This window comes from Peromyscus maniculatus, chromosome 1 (genome assembly GCF_049852395.1).
Source record: "Peromyscus maniculatus bairdii isolate BWxNUB_F1_BW_parent chromosome 1, HU_Pman_BW_mat_3.1, whole genome shotgun sequence".
Classification (NCBI taxonomy): domain Eukaryota; kingdom Metazoa; phylum Chordata; class Mammalia; order Rodentia; family Cricetidae; genus Peromyscus; species Peromyscus maniculatus.
In genome coordinates, this window is record NC_134852.1 from 133229226 (window position 1) to 133256573 (window position 27348).

The 27348-nt window shown below is 45.9% G+C and overlaps 1 protein-coding gene and 1 long non-coding RNA gene across 5 annotated transcripts in view; one reads left to right on the forward strand and one right to left on the reverse strand.

Moving 5' to 3' along the window:
• Tnrc6a (trinucleotide repeat containing adaptor 6A) overlaps positions 1-27348 on the forward strand; it is a 177572-nt gene that overhangs the window by 53818 nt on the left and 96406 nt on the right. The window lies entirely within an intron of this gene.
• Positions 6642-9490, reverse strand: LOC143268648 (uncharacterized). Its single transcript, XR_013044707.1, has 3 exons — positions 8717-9490; positions 7462-7557; positions 6642-7134 (listed from the first exon to the last, which is right to left on the reverse strand). It is a non-coding gene; the product is annotated as an uncharacterized LOC143268648 (long non-coding RNA).

The following is a 27348-nucleotide window of genomic DNA, read 5'->3' on the forward strand; positions in this document are numbered from 1 at the left end:
GTATGAAAAAGAGCGAAAAAGAAAGCTAGAAAAGATGGGTTTAGAAGCAGGCCAGAGCTCAAGGTCACACCGCTGCTATTTCAGCTCACACCTCAGTCATCTGGCTTCAAAGCTCGTCCCAGAGGGAGGCCTGCACTCACCCAGGGGTGCCTGATCTGTGGGGAGAGGAGCCACAGGTTGTAGATAGTAAAGGGGAGATGGGGGTGGGGAGAGTGAACAGCAAATCCATCCAAAGCTTCCAAAGCCCTGATACGTCTTTCCAACGTGAGGCTATTTCAGGTCTGACGTTTGTAAATGTCCGCTTTTTATTTCCAACATATGATTGAAACTTAGTAGGGCTGAACATGGTGTCACTCAATGACAGAGCCCGTGCTTAGAGTGCTTAATGCTCTGGGTGTAATTCCTTGGCACTGACGAATAAAATAAATGAATAAATAAATACAGTATTAAATGATTCCAATGAACCTTAGTCTGGACCTCCTTAGAAAGAGACTTGGAGAGTGACAGCCTGGGTTTGAGATGGAGGCGGGATATCCCTCCCTCACTACTGCAATAGAATCACACAGAAAAGCAGATCGATTCCTTAAAGTGTTGATTGCATTGGATGGTGAGACTTCATAAACCAATCCGTGCAGGCGTCACTTATTCTCTTAATAAGTAATTAACCCCACCCTGCACACACACTCACCATGGTCCTAATCTGCACAAGCGTGTAAAAACAGTTTTCTTATATAGAGTCACAGCAAATATTATGGAAAGGAAGCTAACATAACCCAATTTCTTCAATCAATGCTACTGACTCCATGCAGTTTTCTGAGTCCCCAGGAGAAAATGGGAAACAAAGAAACAAAAAGTCTTAAGATGGACAGAGATGGCATACTGGAATGGGCAGAAATGTACAGAAAGATGTTTTTGCATGAAAAATAAAATCAAAGCCATGATTCTCAGTGTATATTACTAAAATGCGAATGGGAGCTAGAGAGAGATCATTCATTACTAAGAACAGTTGTTTTGATATGATTATTTGGAAAACAGGTAAAAATGAAAATACTGTTGCTGGGGGGAGCTAGCACAGGCCTGTCACCCCAGGGCTCACAAAGCTACTTCCATGGTTGCCTGAAGTTCCCAGGATTTCAGGTTGCTCTAGGTCCTAGAGTCTAGGACATGGGTGCATTTTAACTAGAAGATGTGTTGCTGGGGCTGGAAAGATGGGCAGGGGTAGCATGCTTACTTTGCACACATGAAGAAGACCCAAGTCAGCGTCCTCAGCACCCACACAAAAAGCCGGGCACAATGCTACCCACCAGTGCTGAGAGGAAGGAGAGTGGAGCCAGGAGAGTCTCAGGGCTTGCTGGCCAGTCTGTCTAGCCTAATCTATGAGCCTCGGTGAAAGATCTGTCTCAAAAGATAAGCATGGAGGCCATCTCCACACTCACAGGCCTGGTTCCAGAGCTTCTCGGGGACCAACTTTGTGAGCTGTCTTTGCATGGTAAGGTGAGCCTTTACCCTCCCACCCACCCCTGTCATCATCTCCACACCTACAGGCCTAACTCAGACCCACCCACCCCCCAACTCGAACTGCCTTTGTTCAAGAGCCCTCTTTGCTTGAAAAATGTAGTTCTCACCTCTTATCCAAGAAACCTTGCTTGTCAGCAGACAGAGACCATCCCAGACAGAAAGCCACAAATGTTCAAGATACAGAGAGCAATTGAGTGTGAGGTGCCAGCCCCAGTGGATACATCTACAACACAATCCCTTCCTCTAAGGCTCAGGGAACATCTCAGAAGAGGAGGCAGAAACCTGGGAAGAGTCAAGGACCGTGAAGTTTGCTGTGGGTTCATGTCTCTTAGAAATGACCGGGAAGCTGTACCCACTCATGGTACCACAACAGTATGGCTGCCTAAACAAGACCTGAGCAAGGACAACAACAGAAACGCTGAAGTGGATGGGGGGGAATCTCATGGGGCCCGCCCTTTGACGAAGAATTATAGGAGCTAATGACTGCGGAGAGAGGGAGAATTGGTTCTCAGGAATGAATCCCCTAATTAATTATCCAGTATCATGTGGTCAGCCCCGAAATCATATACATCCCAGTAATACTGAACAGACTCTTCAACAGCTTGTATTTATATACTTATGCATATGTAACAACAGTAAAGAAAAAGAGAACATGAGTTTGAGATGGAGTCAGAGGGGACAAAGGAGGGGTCGGAGGGAGGAGAAGAGAAGGGGCATATGATGCAATTATGTTTTAATTAAAAATTGTAAATTACTTAGAAAGAAACAAGGTGGACAGCAATCAAGAAAGCCATTGCCAACCTGTGCTTTATACATACACATTACAGAAAGGGAGGAGGAGGAGGAGAAAGAGGAGGAGGAGGAGGAGGAGGAGGAGGGCCATTTCTGATTCTGAGCATTAGGTCTGGGAACTCACACCATCTGCTGTTTGTGCTCTGAGAGCCTCTGCTTCCCTGTCTGCTACTTCCTGTCACAGAACCCAGGACAGGTTCTTTCTCCTTTCTCTTTCTCCTCTCCTCACGAGCAGTTCTGTTCACCTGGCCTAATGGAACTGTGCATTAGGAGCAAAGCAAAGAGGAAAGGCTGGCAGCCTCCCAGACACTAGATGCTTCCGGGAAAGACATTTCATTTAGATAATGGCTCCCATCCCGGGCATGTGTCCACAGGATGTAAACACTCAACAGTGCTCTGCACTCACCCTCTCCATCCTTCCTCTCAATCAGTCCTTTCTTCTTCCCACTCCCCATCTCTGAAGCTCCTCTCTGCAGGCAATGACCTCCTTTTTGTACAATGGAGACACACGTTTCCTGATGGTGTTCCTTACTCAGTCTTCACTGTCTCCAAGTCCCTTCACAGAATCCATGACACCCTTACAGCCTCTTCTTTCTTTCTCTCCTCCTTTCTCTTTCCCGTCCCTCACAAATCCCCAGTCTCTAGGTTCTGCCAGCCGTGTCTCTCTGCATTCACTGGAACGTCTTTAAATGTGACCACCGCACCACCCACTTCTTACTGTGAGGCTCTCACTTCCGAGATCCTCCATCGCTGCCCACCCCACTCCTGAATATCACCTGGTAGCCCACTGAATCTTGAAATTCTTTTTATTTCCACATTGAGAATTGAACCCAGGACCTTGCACATGCCAGGCAAGCACTCTACCACTGAGCTACATCTCCAGGCCTTTAAAGAAATAGTTTGTTTGTATTTTGTTTGTTTGTTTGTTTATTGAGACAAGGTCTTACTGTATAGTCTGGCTGGCCTAGAACTCACTCTGTAGACCTGGCTGGATTTGAACTCACAGAGATCTGCCTGTTGCTACCTTCTGATCTGAGTGCTGGGGTTAAAGGTATGTGGTACTATGCCCAGCCTTGGGGTTTGTTTGGTTTTTGTTTTGTTGTTTTTCAGGGGGTTTTGTTTTTTCTTTTCTTTTCTTTTCTCTTTTCTTTTCTTTTCTTTTCTTTTCTTTCCTTCCTTGCTTCCTTCCTTCCTTCCTTCCTTCCTTCCTTCCTTCCTTCCTTCCTTCCTTCCTTCCTTCCTTCCTTTTTTTTCCAGTTAGGGTCTCACTGAGTTGTCCAGGCTGGTCTTGAACTCTCTCTGTAGGTCAGGCAGGTCTTACACTTGTGATCCTTTTCCCTCTACCTCCTAAGTAGCTGGGTTGCTGGGCCTGAGCCCATGTGGATTCCTTAAATTCAACACAGCAGACTCCAGGGCTTGTTACTCTTCACTACATCTAGTCTCATTCCAGCTTGCTTTCTGAGAAGAAGAGCACCAGAAATCACAGCTGCCCAAGCCTGAGCTTCGGAGCTTGACCCTCAACCCCTCCCTTCCCCCCACTCACCAGCACCCAGCAGTCACAGACTGCAGTGATCTGCCTGTAAACCACCTGGGAACCAGGAGGCCACTGCTTTGTTTTTTCTGCTTTTAGTTCTTGGGTGGCCTCAGCTCCTCTCTGCCGTACTGCCAATGTCAGGGGAGCTTGGGACTTTGCTGCTTAGCTGACTATGTTATTGCTAATACACAGACATGGTGGCAGGATAACATGATGGCAGGATAGCAAGCAGGTACTCCACACACATTTGTTGGATTAATGAAAACCTTGTCTATCAGCTCCTGCTTTGGACTGCTGCTGCCTCTTCCACTGCCCCCTTCATACCCAGTTTGTGATTAGCTTTCTGTGGCAGGAACAGCGAGTGATTTTTTTTTTTTTTTTTTTTGAACAGGGTCTCTCTATATAGCCTTGATTATCCTGAAAATCGCTATGTAAACCAGGCTGACCTCGAACTCACATAGATCCACCTGCCTCTGCCTCCTGAGTGCTGGAGATTAAAGGCGGACTCCACTATATCCAGGTTTTTTTGTTTATCCATTTTTTGACTCAGAGTCTCACTATGTAGCCTTGGTTGGCCTGGAACTCACCATGTAGACCGGGCTGGTTTTGAACTCATAGAGACTTGCCTACCTCCTGGGTATTGGGATTAAGGTGTATACCACCACACCCAGCATGTCTCCCCTAGTGGTTACACTCTGCTATCCATGCCCCTATAGAATCTCTCCCCCTTGAATGTGGGAGAGAGTGAGACACTTCTCACAAATAGATCCTGCCAAAATGATGAGATTCCATGTGCCTGTTTGGTGATAAGAAGACTCTTATCCGGCTTCCACCCCGAGTGGCCCCTCTTACTGGCTCTCTGAGTCAACCCCTCTGTTTCTCTGTAGCCCATGGAGAGGCCCATGTGTCAAGGAACAGAGGAAGAACCTACACGCGGCAGCCTGAAAGCAGGTCTGCCAAAGATCATGAGCGAGGCTGGAGGAGGACCTTCCCTGACCTGAGCTAGATGAGACCATAGGCCTGACCAATACCCTGGCTGTAACCTTGGGAGAAAGTGGAATGATACATGTTTGAGGTCTTGAGCTACTGAATCCTGGGGTAATTTGTTATATTGCAGTGGTTCATTAATATACTACCCAAAGCTCAATTTATCACTGTAAAATCTAAGCTTTCCAATACTCCATGGCAAACTGTGGTACACGCACGTGAAGAAATACAGGAAGATACTTAGGGGACACCACTGCTGTGAAGAAGTCATCAGGACCCTGGAGTTTTGTTTGGTGTTAGGGAGTGAGTGAATCCTGAACTTTACACACACTAAGCTCATACTGTGCCACTGTCTTTGTGTAGCTCTCTGGGTTTGATCCCCAGGGCCTGGGAAGATGAATGGATTTTTAACTTCTGGTTCTGGAACCTGCAATTTTCTTCTATTAATGAGACAGGGCATCTTCTATTGGTATACATATGGAGATATTTAATTTACTCCCCACCTTCCTTTTTTGAGACAGAATCTGACTAGGTAGTTCAGACTAGTCTGGAATTTCTTATAGACAAGAATGACCTTAAACTTATGATTCTCCTGTCTAGCCCCCACTAAGTGTGGAATTTTAGGCATGCACACTGTACATGTCCTTCCATTATCTAGTTGTTAAAATGAAAGCCGGGAGCTGGGTGAGAAGGAGCCTTGTCCCCAACCCTAAGGACTTCAGTTCTATCCTCAGGACCTACATGGGAGAAGGAGAGAGAACAGATTCCCACAAGTTGTCCTCTGACCTCCACACTCCTGCCATGGCATGTACACACACACACACACACACACACACACACACACACACACACACACTGGATGTTGTTTCGTGGTAGAGCATTTCCCTAGGGAGGCTTAGAACTTGGTTTTGATTGCCAGTCAGTCCTTAAAACAGTTGAATTCATTTTTTTTTAGATTTATTAATTTTATTGTATGTGTTGAGTATTTTGTTTGTATGTATGTACGTATAGGCAACATATGAATACTTGGTGGTCAAAAGAGGGTGTTGGATCTCCTGGAACTGGAGTCACAGATGGTTGTGAACCTTGGGTACTGGGAGCTGAACCTGGGTCCTCTTCCAGAGTAGCATGTGCTCTAATGCTCTGATCCATCTCTCCAGGCTGAATTCATTGAACTGGGCAGTTACTTCCAGATAGCTGTTTGCATCCCAGCGTCCACTGGTAGGATTATTATCCTTAAAATGAATTCCTAAAGACTAAGTAGGGCCAAAGGGGCCCAGCTTTAAAAATGACGAAATACATTGCCAATCCCTTTGTGTTTAACTGGACTGTGCTTTTACCCACAGACGTGTGAAAGCACCTCTGTCTATCTCTTGGGAGTTGGATGGTGGCATGTTTTGATGAGACACTCAACTATAGATGCTATGGAAAGGCACGGAATTGTAGTTTGGCAAAGCTGGGCAGAACACATGGAGTCGCCCAGATGTGCCTAGGTAATTAATTTCAACGAAAAGTGCTTCAGTCGGACCCCGGCGGGACAAAGGAGGCATGTTCTAATTTGGTCACGTAAGGAGGACTCTATGGAAGGAGTTTTTCCAAAGAGAGGATGAATTGACAAGAAGCCAAAAGGACCTGAGACTAAGAACACAGGGCTCTTGTAGCCTCACTGGGCTGTAGGAGCCAAGAGGAGCAGAGGCCCCTGTAAGAGACTGAGGTGCAGAAGGCCATGTAGGGAGCAGAGGCATCTTTTTTATTATTCTTCTTCCTTTTTTTTTTTTTTTTTTTTTTTTTTCTGAGACAGGGTTTCTCTATGTGGACCTGGCCATCCTGGAACTCATTTTGTAGACCAGGCTGACCTCGAACTGACATAGATATGCTTGCCTCTGCCCCCCAAGTGCTGGAATTAAAGACATGTTTCACCACCACCTGGCAAGCAGAGGCATCTTTAAAGTAGGTAGTACTTACAGTGATGAGGGTGCAGAATATATGTCAAACCTGCTCCCCTCCCTCCTTCCCGCCAGTCCCCTCTGGGGCTCCTATTTGTCAAAACCAATAGGAAGCCATAGAGCCCTTTAAACAGGCCTCTCAGATCCCCAAGGCACAGGGTTTACAATATCCACTAAGAGTTTCATATATGTATCATTGAGTTTAATCCTTCCTGATAATCCGTACATGCCAGGGGAAACTGAGGCACAGCAATATTGATGAGTTTGACTGAAGTCATGCTGTGACTTTTGGAGGCTCCAAAGCTCTATGCTCTTGCTGTGGGGCACTGGATCTGAGGTTGCTGTATGATACTGTTCCTGGGGAGAGACAGGTAGGGAAGATTTAACAGACCAAATCATCAATACCACCAAAAAGCTTGGTGACCAATGTGTTTTACTGACATTATTTGCAGCAGTATAGGTGAGCAGTTACTTAAAGGAGCAGAAGTGACTCAAAGACAGCTGCATCACCAAAGCCCACTCCAGCGTGGATAACAGCTTACAAAAGCTGGAGACCTGAACTGTACTGTATAACCTGCAGGTAGCTCAGCAGTTGTTGAGCGTCTTAGTGTTCTATTGCTGTGAAGAGACACCATGACCAAGGCAACTCTTAGAAAAGAAAGTGTGTAATGGGTGCTGGCTTACAGTTTCAGAGGTTTAGTCCATTATCATGGCAGGCAGCATGGCAGCACACAGGCAGACATGGTGCTGGAGAAGCAGTTGGAAGTTCTACGTCTGGATCTGCAGGCAGCAGGAAGAGAGAGGCTTTTGAAACCCCAGAACTCACTGCCAATGGTATATGTCCTCCGACAAGGCCACACCTTCTAATCCTTCTCAAGTAGTGCCACTCCCGGGTGACTAAGCATTCAAATATATGAGCCTATGGGGGCCATTCTTGTTCAAACCACCACAGAGAGCATCCTTTTCAGATAGCTCAGTTACTCCTGAGCCTCTTCCAGGAACATGGCTGTTCTTAGAGTGTCTCTCAGCAGCCCTTACAGCTTATGTAAGCTCGAGGAGGAAGGGCCTTAGCAAACCTGGTCTGTTTCAGGGACTTCCTGAAGCTATTTTGAGTTGTATACACTTAGGAAGTCTTAAGAAGCTCCCCTGAAGGAAGGAGTGTTCCATATCCACTCTGTCTTAATGAACTTTCCCCTTGGATGGAAAGTTTTAATCTCAGAGGAGACTGCTGCACAGCAGAGCTCAAGGAGCCTATGTGTCTAGCTCAAACATTATAAATTAGTGGACTTTCCAAGCCCTACCTGCAGCTCTTATCCAGAGTGAAGCGGCAGCTCAGATAACGTTCAGTGTTGAGAGAGTCACTCTCCACCTCTCCAACATACACCCTCTCCCTGAGAATTAAGATTCTGGGGGTTCCAGCTCATAGCCTGTCTCTGCCACCTCCTATATTAATTGCTTTTCTGTGACTATGATAAAACACCATGACTGAGGCAACTTTTAGTAGGAAGGGTTTATTTGGACTTACAGTTCCAGAGGGAGAAGAGTCCATCATGATGGAGAAGCGCGGAAGCAGGCAGCAGGTGTCAGGTGGTGAGTGGTGGGCAGCTGCAGCGGGCAGTGGGCAGTGCGCAGCCGACAGCATGACAGCAGGTGGGTGGTGAGTGGCGGGCAGCAGGTAGCAGGTAGTGGGCAGCGGGCAGCCTGGCAGCAGGCGGGTGGTGGCGGGCGGCATGGCAGCGGGCAGCAGCACAACCGGGATGGTGGTATACACAGCATGCTGAGAGTTCACATCTTGAACCACAAGCACAAAACCGAATGACCAGGGACTGGTGCTAGTCTTTACACTCTCAAAGCCCATGCCCAGTGACATCTTTCCTCCGGCAAGGCTACAGTCTTCACAAATCGCACCACCAGCTGGGGTTCCCCAGTGTTCAAATACCTGAGGGTATGGGGACACTCGCGTTCAAACCACCACACCTCCATCGGGGCAGAGAAGGCATGGTGGAAGAACTCAGCTCACAGCTGCAGGACCTTGTAGTGGAAGCTGTTCAGGCGCGGGCTGACCAGGAAACAGGAAGTGAGACCGGAAGGGGCCGGAGAGGATATTACCAAGGACTTGCTCCCAGTGAACTGCTTCCACCAGCCCTGAGGAGGAAACCCATTGTTTTATATGTTAACCTAGAAGGTGGTAATTTTAAAAAGACGAATAGCATTTCGGCACTCAGCCTGAAGGGGCTAGCCCTTGATCCATGATGGACACCCTGGCAGTGCATGTGAGCTTGTCTTTCTTCAGTGCTTACTGAGCCAGATGTGGAACAAACCCCACCCCTGCCGATTAGAAATAAATCTCCCTTGGTCCCCATGTGATCAAGTCTTTGTTTCTTCGGCTCCTCTGGCTTTTCTTCACTTCTCCCAAGGGGCCAACTTGTTCCTACCTGGGGATTTCCAGGAGGGTCCCCCTCTTTCTGTACTGAGAGCTGTGTGTCTCTGGTATCTTCTTCGTCTCTTTCCTGTTACACTTTCCATGCTCAATATAGCGCCTGTTACACAGTAGGTGCTCAATACATGCACACTGAATTTAACCCCATAACAATCTTTCAATGTAGGGAATCATGGGCTGGGGGTCATAGTAGACAGTGAATCTGTGGTTTGAACACTGTCGCGGTCCCTTAGATTCTGGTGCCACTATCAACTGTCTTATGGCCTTGGGCGGGGGGGGGGGGGGGGGGGGGGGACCCCACTCAGTCTCTGTGTGTCTGTTTCCTTACTGGTAACAGTATCATAATAGTGACTGCTATGAGGCCTGAATGAGTTAACAAATCCACAGTAGGTAGAATCTGGCATACAGCAGACACAATATAAATGTTTAGTCATCGTCAGAATTCAGTGGTCAGCCGTGAGAGTCTGAGGAGGTCTGAAGCTGACGTGTAAAAATGGCTTCTTCCTCCATCCTCAAACCCGTGTTGCCCCAGGGACGCTGCTCGGGCCAAGTCAACACTCAGCCCTTGATGTCGAGGGTGCTTGGAGGAGAGGCCACTAGAAGTTTCTAGAGAAAACCACGGCCTCACTGGCTAGGAGATGAGGCCACTGTGGCTCGGTGGGGGTTAAGTCCAACCAGAGTGTGTTTATTCTCCCCTCTGTCTGGAAAGGCCTCTCTGGTCTCCATGGCAACATGATTTCCTGTCCTGGTTTTCCCTTGGAGGAGATACCTGCTAAATACAGAGGCTGAATACAGGGTGGAGGCCAACATGGGGCTGCTTTCCTTCAGCCGCCTCCCCCATGTAAGCTGAGTGGCTAGCCTGGCCAGGGGCCATGTCACAAGAGCCTTTGTTTACGAGTGCAGACATTCAACTTCGGGTGACGTCATGGAATCCAGTCTGGAATCCTTGCTACGCCCCATTTTCTTTCTTTCTTCCTTTTGGAGGGCTTTGTTGCTGAGGCTGAGGACAGGCTCAGGCACAATCTCCGGTTTGCTAAGAATATTTTCAAATCCTCCTAGCTGGAGGCCATAGCCTGGATCTGGAAGCTTCCCTAGCAGTCATCCATTCATTCGTCCGGTTATCGGTTCTTTAGTTCATTCAGCAAGCATTGGCATCGTGGGTTAAATGCCAAAACTGTTCTAGAAACAGAGCTGAACAGACCCGGTCTTTTCTCATAAGCAGCTGTAGCCTTAGCGAATGGAGGCAGGAGTAAAGGGCTAGATGCTGCAGTATGGCTGAGACCCTGTACAGGCCCCTGCAGATGTGGTATGGGACTGTAGTGAACAGCAACATCTCTTAGATCTACCTACATTCTGATTTGGCTCCTACACTCAGCAGCCTTAATCAGATTCTGCCCTGAGCCTCCATCTTCTCATCTGTAAAATGGGTGCAGCAAATGGGGTAACCATGTGGAAGCAGCACATAGCATGGTGATTAACAGTCTTCGTTTTGCCACGAGTAGGCTCAGCTCTTAGCTCTCTCTGGGCCAGCTCTGGGTCATGTGGCAAGCTGCTTATCCTGTCTGCCAGACGTTGCCTTCTAAACTTGGCATCCTGTCCTGGTGTGGAGTTTTCAGCCCTCCTCTATGCTCCCACTGCCTCAGGATCTCCTGCTAGCCTCGAGGAGGCATCTCCTGGCTCTACCCCCGAAGTACTGGAGAAGGGTGGCAGGGAGCAGATCCTGGGCAAAAACTGAAGCATTTGTGTTATTAGCTTTTTCTTTTGTATTTTAATGTGTGCATGCATGTGCATGTGGTGTGTGTGTGTGTTGGGGGGTGTATTCACATATGCATGTGTGTGTGTAGGCCAGAGGACCACCTTGAGTGTCTCCTTTGTCTGGAGCTCACCAATTAGGCCTGACTAGAATTTGCCTGTCTCCACTTCTGCAGCCTGAGGTTATAGGTGTGGGCCACCACAACTGCTTTTTCTGGGAGTCAAACTCAGGTCCTCACGCTTGTGCAGCAGGCTTCTTACCTCCTGAGCCATTCTCCCAGTCCCCACAACGACCTTTTCCTGTTGTTATCTGGGGTTTTGTTGTTAGTGCTGCTGAGGAAGGGGTTATGGTGTGTTTTGTTTTGCTGGAGACCCAGCTTGAGTCCCATGCAGGCTAAGCCAGCTCTCTACCCCTGAGATATACTCCAGCCCTAACTATTTAATGCCTTCACCTCCTCCCTGCTTGATGTAAGATAAGAGGTCACCTGTGCCTCAGTTTACCATCTTATCTCTACCTTCAGGAATGTGGGTGGAGCTAGAGATCAAGGAAGTGTGAATGATGGAATAACCAGAGGATGAAGTCAGCCCCGTGTGCCGGCTCATGCCCGTTAGCTCAACATTTTGGGGGCTGAAGCAGGAGGATTGCTGAGAGTTTGAGGTCATGCTGGGCTACATGCAGAGTCCCAGGCCAGTTTAGGCTACAGTGTGAGACCCTGTCACAAAAACAAAAACAAAAATGAGGAAGTCAAACTTATTCTTTTACCATTTGACTATGATCTTCTTAGTATAATTTCAGTTAAGACTCACTAGCTTATTGCTCTGGGCACAGCAATCTAAGAAGCCATGCCGCTACAGACCATTCACCTTTTTGAACAGATCTTTCTCCTCCTCTGTCTGGTAGCACCTTCCTCATACATTAGTTTACATACATTCCAAATAACTGGTTGAAGGAGAAAGTGTGAGGGGCATGCATGCTACTGTTTCTTCAATACCCTTCCTACCTCCTCTCCATCACTGGAGGGCCACTTGAGGCATTGAGTAATCCTCAGCTCCAGGGAAGCAGGAACACTGTGAAGCCTGACACAAACCCAGTGAACATTTCATTGTTTGTGTCAGAGACAGATTAAGAAATCCCGGCCTTAGACAGCCAGAGTATGCTAGCTAGTCTTAAGACAAAAGGTTGGGTTAAGGCCGTTGTGATGGTGATTCGACTAGTCTCCCAAAAGATGAGCCTCTGGGCATGTCTGTCTGTGAAGGGGTTTCTTGATTAGGTTAACTGAGATGGGAAGACCTGTCCATTGTGGCAGTACCATCCCATTCATTCAGGTTCCAGACTTTCTCCAGAAGAGGAGAAAACAAGCTGAGTACCAGCATCCATTTCCTTCAGCTTCCTGACTTTGAGTGCCATGCGACCGACTGCCTCAAGTTCCTGTCACCATGACTTCACCAAACATGATGTGCTCTGCCCTAGAATTGTGAGTTGCTTTTATCAACTTACATGAGTAACAAATACAGATGTGCAATGAAGAAACTAAGACCAACAAGGTCCAGAGGGAAGTCAGACAAGGACTTATGACAAACCTTGAAGAGAACTCCATGATGCATTGGCCTTGAGACTGGGTATGCAGCTCAGTGGTAGGACATTTTCCTAGCATTCCCAAGGCCTTGAGTTCAGTCCTCAGTATGGAAAGAAGATGCATTATTCCCATATCCTTGGACACTGTTGAATGAAGAAGCGAAGCCACCAATCTCTTATGGCTGCTTTCTCTCTGTCAACCTCAGAAGGCAATCTATGGAGAGCTGAGCCCCTGGAGCAAGTGAGATTTGTTGTCAATGCTATATCAGGGTTCCTTATAGCATCTAAGCCAGTTGGAAGTATGTTTTCTAGCCTTAGAAATGCCCAGCAACATCTTAAGTGGTATAAACACGTAACATGGGAGTAGGACCTGCATAGGGAGCTGGCATCCAAGCAAGTTTGAAGAGATGATTAATGTTATTCCTAAGTGACAGAGTGGGGACGAGGTCTTCAAAAAGCCCTCTGGTGGCCGTGAAGAAGTGGACAGTCTTTAGGATGAGAAGCAGGACCACACTGTGAGTGGATGCATGATACAAATGTGGTCAGGGCAGATGATGAGAGGAGGCATCTGCATCAGGAAGACAAAATATACACATAGCCCTGACCAGCGAGGTGGTATGCATCTGAGGCAGAAGGATCACTTGAGCCAAGGAGTTCAAGACTAACTTGACCACCAAAGCAATTTCTCCCATTAAAAATATGTAAAATAGGAGCTGGAAGATGGATTCATGGGTGAAGTATTTGCTGCACATATGTAAGGACCTGAGTCTGGATCTCCAGAACTCACATAAAGCCAGACATGATAGCGTACATCTATACCAAGTGCTTCTACAAGATGGGAGGTGGAGACGGGCGCATCCCCAGGAGCTCACTGGTCAGCTAGCTTGGCATCCGCGGTAGCGAACAATGAGAGACCTATCTCAAAGACAGTAGAAGAGGAGCCCCAACACCTGAGGTTGCCTTTGTGGTACACATACATAATTAATTAACTAATTAAAATAAGAGATGTATAGTGACACAGATGCTCCTTCTCACTCCAGATGTTCTTTGTGGGCCTAGAGAAAATCAGTATTATCTGTTCGTTCATTCACTCAGGGCTTTTCTGTTGAATCCTCTGCCGGTTGCTGGGTATACAGCAATGCACAAGACAGAAAAAACAGCTTCCTTTCCCAAGCTCACAGATCAGTGGAGGAGCAGACAGCGAACAGGATGAACAAGTACACTTACCGTGGTGGCCGGATGTAGATGCAGCCATGAAGAAGAAGCTGTGAGGGGAGAATGAAGAGATGATCAAGTATAGGAAATGGTTTAGCTAGAAAGTTCCCCATCTGTGGCTTTCAAGAAGAGACTTTTTTTCCTCAGACAAAAATCTTTTAAGAATGGTCACTTCCCACATCCTAACAAACACACAAACACTTTCTCTTTAAAATGAAGCATTTCCTCCTTTTAGAGTCCTAGGCTGACCTTGAACTCCCAATCTTCCTCCATCTACTTCCCCAGTGCTGGCATCCTGGGCATGTACCATCACGTTCCACTTTTTTAAAAATTACCATTATGATTAAAATAACCTTTCTACATAAAAGCCAAAACATTGGCCAGCGGTGCACACCTTTAATTCCAGCATTTGGGAGGCAGAGGCAGGCGGATCTCTGTGAGTTCCAGGCCAGTCTGGTCTCTAGAGTGAGTTCCAAGGCAGCCAGAGCTACACAGAGAAATCCTGTTTCAAAAATCCAACAAAACAAAAGCCAAAGCCTTGGTCCAATCCAGATCTCTGTGAGTTCAAAGCCAGCCTGGTCTACATAGTGAGTTCCAGAACATCCAGAACTACATAGTGAGACCCTGTCTTTAAAAAAAAAGATAATGCCACAGTGGCTGTAGCTCAGAACGTCCGAACTTCCACCTAGTCAACACACCAAAACCTTGGGGAGTTGTTGGCTGAGACAGGACGTCATGCAGCCTGGAACTCACTGTGTAGCCAAGGATGACCTTGAACTTCTGTCCTCTTTCCATCTCCTGAGTCTTGGGATCAGAAATGTGTGGGACACCACATCTGGTTTTATGCTGTGTTGGAGATCAAACCCAGGGCTTTATACATGCTAGGTAAGCATTCTACCAACTAAGCTATATCACCAGTCTCCTTGCTGATTTGACCATACAAAGCCCCAAACCGAATGAACGTCTTTGGAAGCTGTGTTTGAATAGTTAAGTGAAATCTTCGCAATGTGTTCCAAGAGCGAAAAGGCCTTAGGAGGGTGACATGAGCTAAACCTTCCTACAAGACCCAGCTAGTCTTGTTATCATTCTTCCTGATTAGCATCCATTCTGTGGCCTCTATTGCTCCCGTATTTTTAATTCCAAAGTTACAGTCTCCAAGGAAGGACTGCCTGGAACTCACCGGAGAACTGGCTGGTGTTTTAGTTTGGTTTCCTAGTGCTATGACAAAACTAACCAGAAACAACTTGAGGAGAAAAAGGTTTGTTTGGCTTCCATACTCTGCTTACAGTCCGTCATGAAGGATAGTCAGGGCAGGACGATGGAGGCAGAAAACCGTGGAAGAATGCTGCTTCCTGGCTTGCTCTGCATAGCTTGCTCTGCCTGTTATACACCCAGGACCACCTGGCCCGTGAGTGGCACTGCCCACAGTGGCCTGGACCATCCCACATCGATCGTGAATTAAGAAAGTGCCCCCACAGATGCGCCTGGTGGCCAATCTGAGGTTCTCTCTTTCCGCATGACCCCAGCTCGTATCAAGTTGACAAAAAAACTGACTAGCACCCCTGGGGTAGACCTAGAAAGAGGAAGACGTGGGCCACTTCAAGCTGTTAGTCAGTCGGATTGAAGAAGGAGGACTTTTGCCTCTTTCTCATGCAAAAGAATCCATGTAGCTATGGAAAACCCTGGTAGAGCCCCAAGAGTCAAAACGTAAAGAAGGCTGAAGAATGCGAAGCAGTGGAGGAGTCCATGCTGAGGCCCGGGTTCCAACCCCAGCACTGCCTTCCCCGAAAGCAGCAAAGTAGACAGACAGGTCCCTTCCCTGGCCACCTTCTTTCTTTTTTAAATCATACAATAACTCGTTAAAAGTTTTTAAAATGCTAAATAAACTAATTTTAATGTATACATATAATGGCATATGTAATATATATATATATATATTATTTTCCTTTAAAAACTGAAGACATAACAGTGAAGCTAAAGTCCTTTTTTTTTTTGAGGCAGGGTCTCTCTGTGTAGCCCTGACTGTAAGAGAACTCACTATGTAGACCAGGCTGTCCTTGAACTTACAGAAATCTGCCTGCCTCTGCCTCCCAAGTTACTGGGATTAAAGGTATATGCCACCATGCCCAGACGAAAGTCTCTTTTAATTGCCACCGTCATCTCTGGCTTTCTCTTCCTGGCCCCTGGTCAGTGAATTTAGCATGTATCCTTTGATGTATTCTTCTAAACATTTCCTTCTGCTTTAGGATCTATGCTGAATTGCAGTCTATGCACCTGATGCACTTAAAAAAACATAAATGTTATCTAACAATACTTAAATTGACACCCTTTATTTAAGATGCTGTCAGCTCTAGACAATTCACAGCTAACCAGGAGCTGGTCTGAGGAAGAACACAGAGAAAACTGATATGTACCATGGTTGTTGTAGGTGGCAGACGTTGCATTAAACTACTTGTCAAGAATCTTAGATTTGGTCTCAGACTTGAGCCAAATCTTTACTTACCCTATGGCAAACCGGTAATGTTGCCAGCTGTAGCTTGCGTAAAATAATGATAATCTGAAAAGATAATCAGAGAAGCAGTCACCGCCTAGCACCATCATTTCTTGGGATATTAATTCTAAGTTCGTTCCTGGTAGATACGCTCCTCCCTTCACCTCACTAGAAGAGGTTCTGTTGACAAGACAGGAAGTGGGAAGTGAGTGAACAGCCAAACATGGTGCCACCTGTCCTGAACCCAGCCCATGGGAGGCAGAGGCAGGAGGGTCGCCTGAAGTTCAAATCCAGCCTGTGCTACAAGCAAGTTCCAGGATAATCAGCGCTACACATGGAGACCCTGTCTCAAAATAGGAAGCAAAGAAGGGCGTGGGTGGAGACAGGAAGGCAGGGGAGGGAAGAGAAAGCTGGAATCTTCCTTTCCAGTTTCGTTTTCAAAACACTGTTTGCGGTGGGCCATAGGTCCGGCCCTCTCTGAGTACAAGGAAAGGCGAATGTCTCCGGTGGAGGGGAAGCCAGGGAGAAGAGCTTCAAGGTTAGAAACAGGCAGGTCCAGGGAGAACCAGTGACCCACCCCACCTTCTACACCTGCTGGGAAGCAGGCAGTTTCTCAGAGAAATGAGCTCATGTTGGGCATTTGGACTGGGGCCTGAGGCTCACAGCTTAGCCTTGGCTTCTTGCCCAGGTGGGCATAACAGCAGCCAAGCCACTTATCTTCCAAACACCAACACATGGATCAGATAGTGATCTGAAATGTAGTGATCAAGCGTAAGACCTGAGAAGCCCTCCCGGGCCTGCCCCTGCGACCATGGTCAAGGACATTTAGTTCATTCAGTTCCCTGATGGCTGACTAGACATATCCAACACACACACACACACACACACACACACACACACACACACACACACACACACACACACGGAACCCAACCCCATCCTCAGGGCAACTAACGTTTTTCCACTTTTGTAGATAAGGAAACTGGGGCTCTTGGATGTGAACTCAGCAATAAGAGCCATGGGGTGGGGGTAGGTTCCACACCAGGGATTCTCACCCCCGAAGCTGCAATTCACAGAAGCCCCGTGTAACTGAATCCGTTGGACTGAGGAAATTGGAACACCAAACCGATGGCTTGCGCATGGGTTACGGGGCGTGGGCAACGTTTCATTGTTTTTCTCCATTCCATTTTTTGTTGTAGTATGGCTGTGTTTTCAGTTATGTTTATGGTATTCAAGAAGGTTGCCAGAAGCATCTGCAGCTGCAACTCTCCTTGTGGATATGCAAGTCTGCTTCTCTGGTGTCTCAAGCAAAAGCACTTGTTGAGAACTCCTCTTTAAAAAAAAAATAAAAAAATAAAACAAAAACAAAAAGCAGAGTCTCCTGTGTTGCCCAGCCTGGCCTGCAACACACAGATCTGCCTGCCTCTGCCTCTGCCTCTGCCTCTGCCTCTGCCTCTGGTGACTGGGCTGACGGCTGGTCAGGCCTTGTCTCAAACCTCCACCCCTTGATTTTTTAATTCAGCAGCTTTGTCCAAGAGTGCCTTCCCCATCAGGGAGGTAGCTGATGGGTGAAGGAAGGAAAAACTACACTCCTTGCCTGAACCCAGGTCTAAGAGGCTTCCTTCAGGAGAATTTGTGACAATCTGCTTATTTAGTGTGAGGATGATGGGCCAGAAATGAAGCTGATTCTGCTCATTTGAAATGAGCAGCATTCAAATAATCCTCTACCACTCCAGCATCGGGGCCTGAGCATCAGGGGTGGGGAGATGCAGTCTTCGTGACCTTATCATCCTGAGGGTGACAGGTGGTATGTGTCTGATTTTAATGGTTGCTTGCCTAATGTCCATTTTTCTTATTCTTTGTCATTGTGTTTGGGGCACACTGAGCCAAGTTAAACCTTCTCTTGACCTTTGAGCACTGGGATGTGTGAGCAGGCTTTGTTTCAGGTTTCCGGGCATAAAACGCACTGTTGTATTAAATGGGTCACACACTCAGAACTTGTTCTTGCTTTTACCCATCTCTTCTTTCTGCCCTAGCCGTGGGCTTGATGGCTGGAGCTTAAGCAGTCATTCTGAGGCCATGAGAATCACAGACACCGAGGCCCTGATAACATGTAAAATGTTGAAACAATGGAGGGAAATGACTTATGTCTGGGCAACTTTATGTATCTTTTTTAAAAAGTGTTTTAGAATTTATTATTCCATATGTGTGTTCACATATGATATTTGTGTGTGAATGTAAGTGTGTGCATGCCACTGTCTGTGTGTAAAAGTCAGAGGGCAACTTTTAGGAGTCAGTCTTCTCCTTCCAACATCTTTCTGTGGATAGAACCCAGGTCATCGGGCTTGGGTGGCAGGTTCTTTATCCCTGGGAGCCATCTTGCCAGCTCCTACATTTTTCTTACTTTCTTTGGATCCTTTATTGGTATTCTTGTTTCTCTCTTTGCATCGTTACGAAGGTTTGTGAGACAGAGAGATCCTCATTGTTTGGGGTCTCATAAAGTGAAGCGTGGTCCATGGGCCCACAACAGCAGCACCTGGGATGTAGACTAAGGTGCAGCTTTGGGTGGGTCCCCAGGTCCCAAACAGAACCCACAAGCTCCTCAATGACCTCACGGTTGCATTGAAGTACAAAGGGTGGGCAGTTCAGGGGGCAGTTCTACAGCTAACAGTTCTAACTGCTCAAGCAAGAGGTGTAGCAGGGATCTTCACAGTCCTTATGAATAAAATCAAACCTGAACCGGTATTGGGGTGAACTGGAAGATCAGAGAGCCAGAACAAGCCACAGCTAACCTCACCTCCCCAGATCCTCAGCTGATCTTGTTTCCTCAGACTGGAGGCCTCTGAGTCCTCATCCAGAATGGATCTCAGCTGAACTGCTGCTAGAAGCCTGAAAGCTTAACTAGCCAAATGCTTTACCAGCCAAATGCTTCTAGTTTCTGGTCCTCACACCTTAAACCTTTCTGCTTTCTACCACCACTCCCTGGGATTAAAGGCTGGCTTTCTGAGATTAAAGGTGTGAATCACCATGCTTGTATCCTTGAACTGATGGATTTCTGCCTCTGGCATGCTAGGATTAAAGGCGTGAGTGCCAACATTTTCTAGCCTAAGTATCTAGTGGCTTTCCTGTTCTCTGACCCCAGATAAGTTTATTAGGGTACACAATATTTTGGGGAACACAATACCACCACAATGAGGCCCTGAGTTTGGACCCCAGTACTCATGTATAAGCTCCGGGGGTACCTGTAATCTCGGCACTGTTGTGTCCCTGGGGCTGGCTAGCCAGCCACAGTAACCGAATTGCCATCCTCAGGTCCCACTGAGAGACGCTGACTCACACGCATACATGCACACACACACATACAGCTCATTATGTACCTTTTCTATAATAAACTTTTACTTCAAAATAAAATAAAATAATTTTTTAAAGCATGAAGCCCCGTGGTTTTAGTAGTTGCAAACTGTGACTGATGGCCACCTAACTGATACAAAGAGGTTGTCTGGACTCCACCAAATTGGATTAAGTGATATTTGTGAGACCATCAGCTTTGAAGTTTGAGTCTGAAATGTGCCCAGGCTTAGGTTTGAACACTTGCTCTGCTCTGGTGGAGCTCTTTGGGGGAGGTCATGGAAACTTTGGGAGCAGGAGATATGTCTGGCAGAGATGTGTCATTTCTGGCCTGGGCTCTCTGCTTCCTGTCTGCCACCACAATGTGACCAGCTACAAGCCCCCTTGACTCTCCAGTCACCTCATTTTCCCCAACATCCTGGACTGATATCTCCTGAAATGTGAGACAAAATAAAACCTTTCTCCTTTGAGTTGCTTGTCTGTAACTAATATGATTGGGTTAGCTCACCATAGCCAGCTACAGTGAAAGAGAAGGAACTCATGGGGCAGCCAGGAAGAACAGTGTGCAGGGAGTAAGTCCCTATACAGTGTTTACTATGTTCCAGGAGCTGTTAGAAGCACCGTGCCAGCTGCTTAGTTAATCTCCATGGCAACCGTATGACTCATTCCATAGATGAGTAAGCCGAGGCACAGAAAGGGCAAGTTACAGAGCTGATAAGTTGCAGAGCCAAGACTATAGAAGCCATGTATAGAAGTCTGCAGAGTCTGTGCTGTCTTCCTTGAACTTCCCCAGTCTCTAGAGAGAGTTTAAGGGAACCCGAGAGCTGGCAGGGAGAGCATGGGCCAGACAAGAGAGCATGTTTCTGTTTGCAAGTCAGTGAGGCTTGGGGAGTGAGCGTTAGACATCACTCGATTTTAAACCTCATCCCGTCAACGTGTGTTCATTGAGCACCCAATGGGAAGGTGCTGTGAACTGGGGACTACCCAAGCAGGAGCTTTCTTCTGCCTTCACAGACAAGGGGGCAGGTGGGCAGGTGAAGAGTTCGTTCCTGACAAATGAGTCCTAGGAGGAAGCATGTAGAGTCAAGAAAATCCACAGGTGAGGGACACTAATCTTGGGTGTTTCCAAAGAAGAAGAAAGATGCAGGAAGAGACCAGAAGGGTGGCCGTTAGACATCCCACTGTACCCAGTGTGCCACTGTGCAGGGGGTTGGCAGGGGGGTTGCTAACAAACACAGACGCTCAGAGGTGGGCTGGAAAGCCCTGTTTCTTACAACCAGCCCTCAGGGGTGGGTTTTATGATCTTGCATTTCTCAGATAAGGAAACAGAAGTCTGGAGAGGTTTAGGAACAAGTTGGAGGCCAGTGCGGCCCAGGAAGTTCAGAAGCTGAAGCAGGTTCGACATCCAGATCTGAGGCAAAGGCTATGTTGCTCCTTCCCCATGCCACCCCGCCACTTGCTGCCAGGCACCCTGTGCTGTGTGCGCCTGGATTCTTAGCCCAGCAGCAATGCCAGTGTTGGGTGGCAGCTATAGCCCCGAGGATCTCTTTGCATTCGCCTCTTTCTCTCGATGTTGGAGCTCCAATTGGACTGGATTACCATAGTGAGGGTGCTTTGTGGCTGGGCTCAGTGAGTAGGTCCAGGATGAGTGGTTGCTCCCTTGTCCAGCTGGCTGGCTTAACCAATAAGAAGCCAGCAAATACCATATCTAAGGGTGCCAACCCCAGGTCCCTGGCCCTATTCCTCTGTATATTGTCGACCAGCTGTTGTGCTGAACATCTCCATGTGGCTTCTTAACAAACCACTATCTGCTACCACCTTTGGGCTATCAGATTTCTCTGGTTTGTTTGTTTGTTTGATCTTTCACTGAACAATGCAAGGGGACCATGTGATGTGCTGCAGCCATCTCAGGTTGAATTAATAAGTGCATATGGTATAGAACCAGAGAAGTGGACTTGAGTCAGTCCTCGCTAGGCAAGAACATTCAGTTCTGGGAGGAAGGATGCCAAAAGGCAGCTAGTCCAGAGGAGGGTGTCCAGGGAGTGAAAGGCTCAAAGCCAAAACGAATGAGTAACATTGAAAGCATTTGGGGTTGTCTGGCCTGCCTTGGATGACTCAGGAGGAGATCGCTCCGGAACAGCTCTTGGCCCCTGCCCCCTCCCTCCCCCACCCCCACCCTCACCCCTGCACAATCCATTTCCTTACTTGCCGCTGAAGCTTCAGTGTGCCTCTCTCAACCCTGACCAGCTCTCCTAAGTTTCCTCTTTCAAACCCAGGGCCCTGCTCTCTCCTCCCTCATTTGCCTCTTTCTTTCCATGTTGAGACAAACAAGAAGAAGCAAACTGCCGTGCACTGAGGTATCGAAACAGATCCTCCTGTCCTTCGTCTGTCCATCTGTCTGAGCTTACACAAGATGGCACAGCTTCTGCCTGCGTCATCACCATCCAACATCCGTCTACCCGCGCCTGCTCGGCTAATGTTCTCCCTTCCTTCTGTAAGAAGTTCCAATCTCCAGCTGATGTGAAGGTTTAGTCAGGGCACCTACCGATAGTCCCGATGGCCAGAGATGGAGCCTAGGAATCCACATGGTAGAAAGAGAGAAGCCATCTCTCACAAATGTCCTCTGACCTCTACACATGCACCATGGCATGTGCATGCCCACACACATGCATATACAATAAAAGAATAAGTGTAAACAATAGGTAAGAAACTTCAATCTTTTCTGTCTTCTGGTAAACAGCCCCACTCACTTCATAGTTTCCTATGGTCCAGATAAGTTTATTAAGGTACACAATATTTTGGGGAACACAATACTACCACATTTCCTCTCTTTTTGTCTAAAATTAAAGAAAGCTTATAACTAATACAAGAAAAACTACCCAATAAGTATATACAATATATACAGCCAAAAATTACATTAATGATGTCTAGTCCATTAATATTTGACAGATTCAGATAAAAACTCCATTGTATATATTAACAACATTATGTATATATTTGTTTGTTTGTTTGTTTGTTTGTTTGTTTTGAGGCAGGTCTTATGTATAACTCAGGCTGGCCTGAAACTTGAAGTCCTCCTGCTTTAGGCCCCTGGGTGCAGAGACTAGGGTGCCATCATGCCTGGCTCCAATCAAGCAATCTTTTTGCCTTCTTTCCTACATAGCTCTGTTAAATCCTTCAGATCATACCACAGTAACCCAACATTCCACTAAACAATGGCACAACGTTTGGTTGCCATTTCTGGCAATAGCTTTATTGAAGTGCGATCCACAGACCCTAAGAATTCACCCATTTAAATATATGCAGTGCAATGGGCACAGGGTTATTCGTAGAGCCATGAGCACAATTTGAGAACATTGTCACCTCCATCACCCTGTCTCTATGGCTTTGCCTGTTCAGAACAATTCATGTAAGTGGAATCAAATAATAGCATGTGCTCTTTCCTGTTTGGCTTTCTTTCACTTAGCAAAATGTTCCCAAGTTTTATCCTCATGATGACATGGGCCAGTTGTCCACTGGTTTTTATGACAAATAACCTTATTGAGCAGATATGCTGCACATTTGTCTCCGCATTGCTCAGGTGATGGACGTCTGAGTTATCTGTACTCCTTTCTGACTGCTAGGAAGAAAAGTGCGATGCACATTTATGTGGATATTTTTGAGCTGGCACACATTTTCCTTTCTCTTGGCACACATCTAGCATTGGTAGGTCCAATGAAAATTCAGTTTTGGCTTTTGTAGACCTGCCATTCCCATTGGTAGGCCAGGAAGATTCTGATTTCCCCACCTTCTTGTCTCCACAGTCTTGCTGTTAACTGTCTCTTTTCATTACAGCCGTCCTGGTGATGTAAAATGAAATTCTACTGTGGCTTTGGTCTGTATTTCTATGATGACTCATGCCTCCCATCTTTGCCCAAGATATTGAACATCTTTTGATGTTTGTTAGACTATGGCACATCTTCCTTGCAGAAACACCATACAGCTCCTTTGCATATTTAAAACCCTGGAGCTGTGTGTCTTTTTGTTACTGTGTTGTATGAATTCCGAATTTATTTTCCACATGCTAGCCCCTTACTAAAAATGTGATTTGCAAATATTTTCTCCTATACTAAGGTGCTGTGTTTTCACTCTATTAGTATTCCCTTTGATACATCCACTGTCTACTTTGGATGATGTCCAATCTACCTTTTCATCGTTGTTGCTTGTGCTTTTTAGAGGCACAGCTAAGGAATTATGGCCGAGCCTGGGCTCATAAAGATGTATGAGCCCAAGATCGTAAAGATCTATGTTTTCTTCTAGGAGTTTTGTAGTTATTCGTTTTCATCTCTGATACAGCTTTAGTTAATGTTTATACATAATAGATGATAGGAACAACAACAAAAGAAAACAAAAGGCAGAGTTTGTCAGAGCGGTCGCCTTCGTTCTTGGTTTGTCGGAGGGATTGCCTTCATTCGTTTGCTTTTGGATCTTTAGTTGCTCCAGTGCCACTTGTTTAAAAAATATTCCTTCCCGTTTGAATTGTTTTGGCTTTCTTATTGCAACTAAATTAAGCACAACTGTGAGACTGATTTGGGGACCATTGCCTCCATTTCTTGTATCAGTGTAACCATCCTTATAGCAGCCTCCAACTGTTCAGTTATTGTACTCTTGGTAACCAGGAGTACAAGTTCTCCAACTTTGTTACTGTGTATTTGGGAGGGGAGAGAGGAGATCTAGAGGGTGTAGAAGAGGAGGGTGGGGGGGCAGAGAGCCTGGAGATGGAACTCTGAGTCTTGTCACACTAATCAAGTTTTCTACTGGGAAGCTACACTCTCAGCCCCAACTTTGTTAATAACAAGATTATTTTGTCAATTCTGGATCCATTGAATTTCTCTATCTATTTAAGATGGGCTTGTTAATTTTCACAAAGAATCTAGCTGTGATTCCAATATAGATAGAACCAAATAAATAAATTTGGTAAATAAATCCAAGTGCTGGGATTAAAGGCATACGTCACCACCACCCAGCTGAGTTATATCATCTTAACAATATACATGCATACACACACACATATTCTTGTATATTCACATGAACACACACACATGATCACACATGTATACATAAATTTTTTTAAGAGAAAGAAGAAAGGACAAGGATCCCATAATCTCCTTCAAGAACACACACCAGTGACCAGCCGACCTCCCATGAAGCCCCACTCCTTAAAGCTTCCACATCTAGGACTAGAAAGATGGCTCAGCAGTTAAGAGTGCAATGCTCCTACAGTAGACAGCGCTCAGCTCCAAGCACCGGTGGCCAGTTGCTCATAACCACCTGTAATTCCAGCTCTAGGGGATCTGATGGCCTTTTCTGCCCTCCATAGGCATTTATACTCATATGCACATACTCACACACAGCCACATACAAACACATATAATTAAAAATAAAGTTTAAAAATAAAATTTCCACAGCTCGGTGGTACCAGCCTGGGGAGTGATCTTTGAGGAAACACTAAAGGAATAACCTATAGGATTGACAGAAAATAAGGAGAAATGCAAGTAATGGCCATGGGAACAAAAAATAAAAAATAAAAAAATAAATAAAAAGAAAAAAAAAACATGAAGGGACAGCCTCCCTACCATCTTGAATTGGGGAATAACTTTAAAAGTAAGATCTTGCCAGGTGGCGGTGACACAAGTCTTTAATCCCAGCACTTGGGAAGTAGAAGCAGGTGGATCTCTGTGAGTTCAAGGTCAGCCTGGTCTACAGAATGAGTTCCAGGACAGCCAAGGATACACAGAGAAACCCTGTCTCAAAAACAAAACAAAACAAAAAAAAATCTTAAAACACACACTAACAAAAAAAAAATGAATGCATAAACTTAAAATAGCTACAGCATATTAAAGTACTTGAGACCAAGTTAAAAGGCAGGCAACACAAAGGTTAAAAACACTGGCTGCATGTGTTTGCTTAGCAATGCCTAACATCTAGGGTTCAGTCCCCAGCACAATCATTTAAGAAGTTGAAAATGTTTAAAAAGTGTATTAAAAATAAAGTTTCCAGTCCATACCATAGACAAAGGCAACTGCTTCATTATATACAAAGAGCTCTCATAATTATAAAGAAGAAATGGAGCTGCTCATAGAGAAATTTAGATTATTTATAAATTTACACATACACACACACAACACACACACACACACACACACACACACACACACACACACACACACACACTATAAGTGGAGTAAAGAGCTTGCTGTGAAGTCCTGAAGACCTGAGTTTGGATACCCAGCACCCATGTAAAGTCTGGTTGTGGCAGAGCAAAGTGTAACCCTAGCATCAGGGCATAGAAACAGGTAGACCACAAGGGGCACTGCCCAACCAGGGGCACTGCCCAACCAGGCTACCCCAAACGGTAGAGAAGCAACTGAGGAAGACATCCTGATATCAACCTGTACACACACACACACACACACACACACACACACACACACACACACGAAGGAAGGAAGGAAGGAAGGAAGAAAAGGGGGAAGGAGAGACTGGCAACCAAGCCAAAGTAAGGAACGGATTGACAAGCACTCGCCACTTGGGAAATACAGATGTGTTTCTAGTGACCGGCAAGGATCTGAGCTGGTACAATCCCCTCAAAACATTGATAACATTCACTATGTTTGACCAAATACTCTATTTTTATGATTCTCTGTCAACAATGTTCCAAATATGTCAACAAATGTATAAGCAAAAGGAATTTTAGGATAATTGCAAATGAACAGAAAAGTTTGAAATACCCCCAAAGAGCTCTTTCTCCCTAAATCAAAGGAAAATAAATCATTAGCCATCTAGAAATATATCCAAATGCGCACGTCACTGCTTTGGGGTAGAGTCACATCTTATTTCCTGAAAGCTGGGAAGTTCTAGTTAGTCTCATTACAACCACCAAGTCAAGAAATTAACATGGAAACTATCCAGTCCTCACACCTCTTTTAGCTTCACGATTACATTCATACAGAGGAGCCAGTTTACAGTCAAACATTGCTTCTTAATGTTTCCTTTCTCCTCTCCTCCTCTTACTTCCTTGTACTGGGGGTAGAAACCAAGGGCTTTACTCATGTTAGGTAAATGGTCTATCACTGAGTTACACCCCCAATGTTTAAAAAAAAAAATCCCCTACGTTGTCCATGCTGGCTTTGAATATTCTATCCTCCTCTGTAGCAATCTCCCAAGTAGTTAGGATTTCAGACTTGCTTTACCAGGCCTGGCTTTGGTCTTCTTCAGTTAGCAACAGTTCCTTCAACTTCCCTTACTATTTAAAATCTTGGCACCCTAAAAACCACCAGCTCACTCTTGGAAAGTTTAATTTATGTGAGTTCTTCATGACCAGATTCAAGTTGTATATCTTGAAAGGCACACGAGTAATGCTACATTTTTCTCTTTGCATCCTCCCAAGGATGCTAGATTCATGTGTGCTGGCCCAGTGATGCTAACTTTGATCAGTTCATTGAGATGGTATCTTTTCCCCCCTTTTAGTTTATAAGCAATTTGTGGGAGGTATTTTAAAATTATGTAAACACCCTGTTTGTCATCAGAGCCTTTTTGAAACAGCTTTATTGATTCACATATTTAAAGTGCATGATTTGATGAGTTTTGACATATGTCTACAGCTGTGAAATCGTCACCACAATCACGATAGCAAATCTATCTGTCATCTCCCAAAGTTTCCCCTTTTCCTTTCCTGTCATCCTTCCTTCTCATCCTTTCCCACACTCT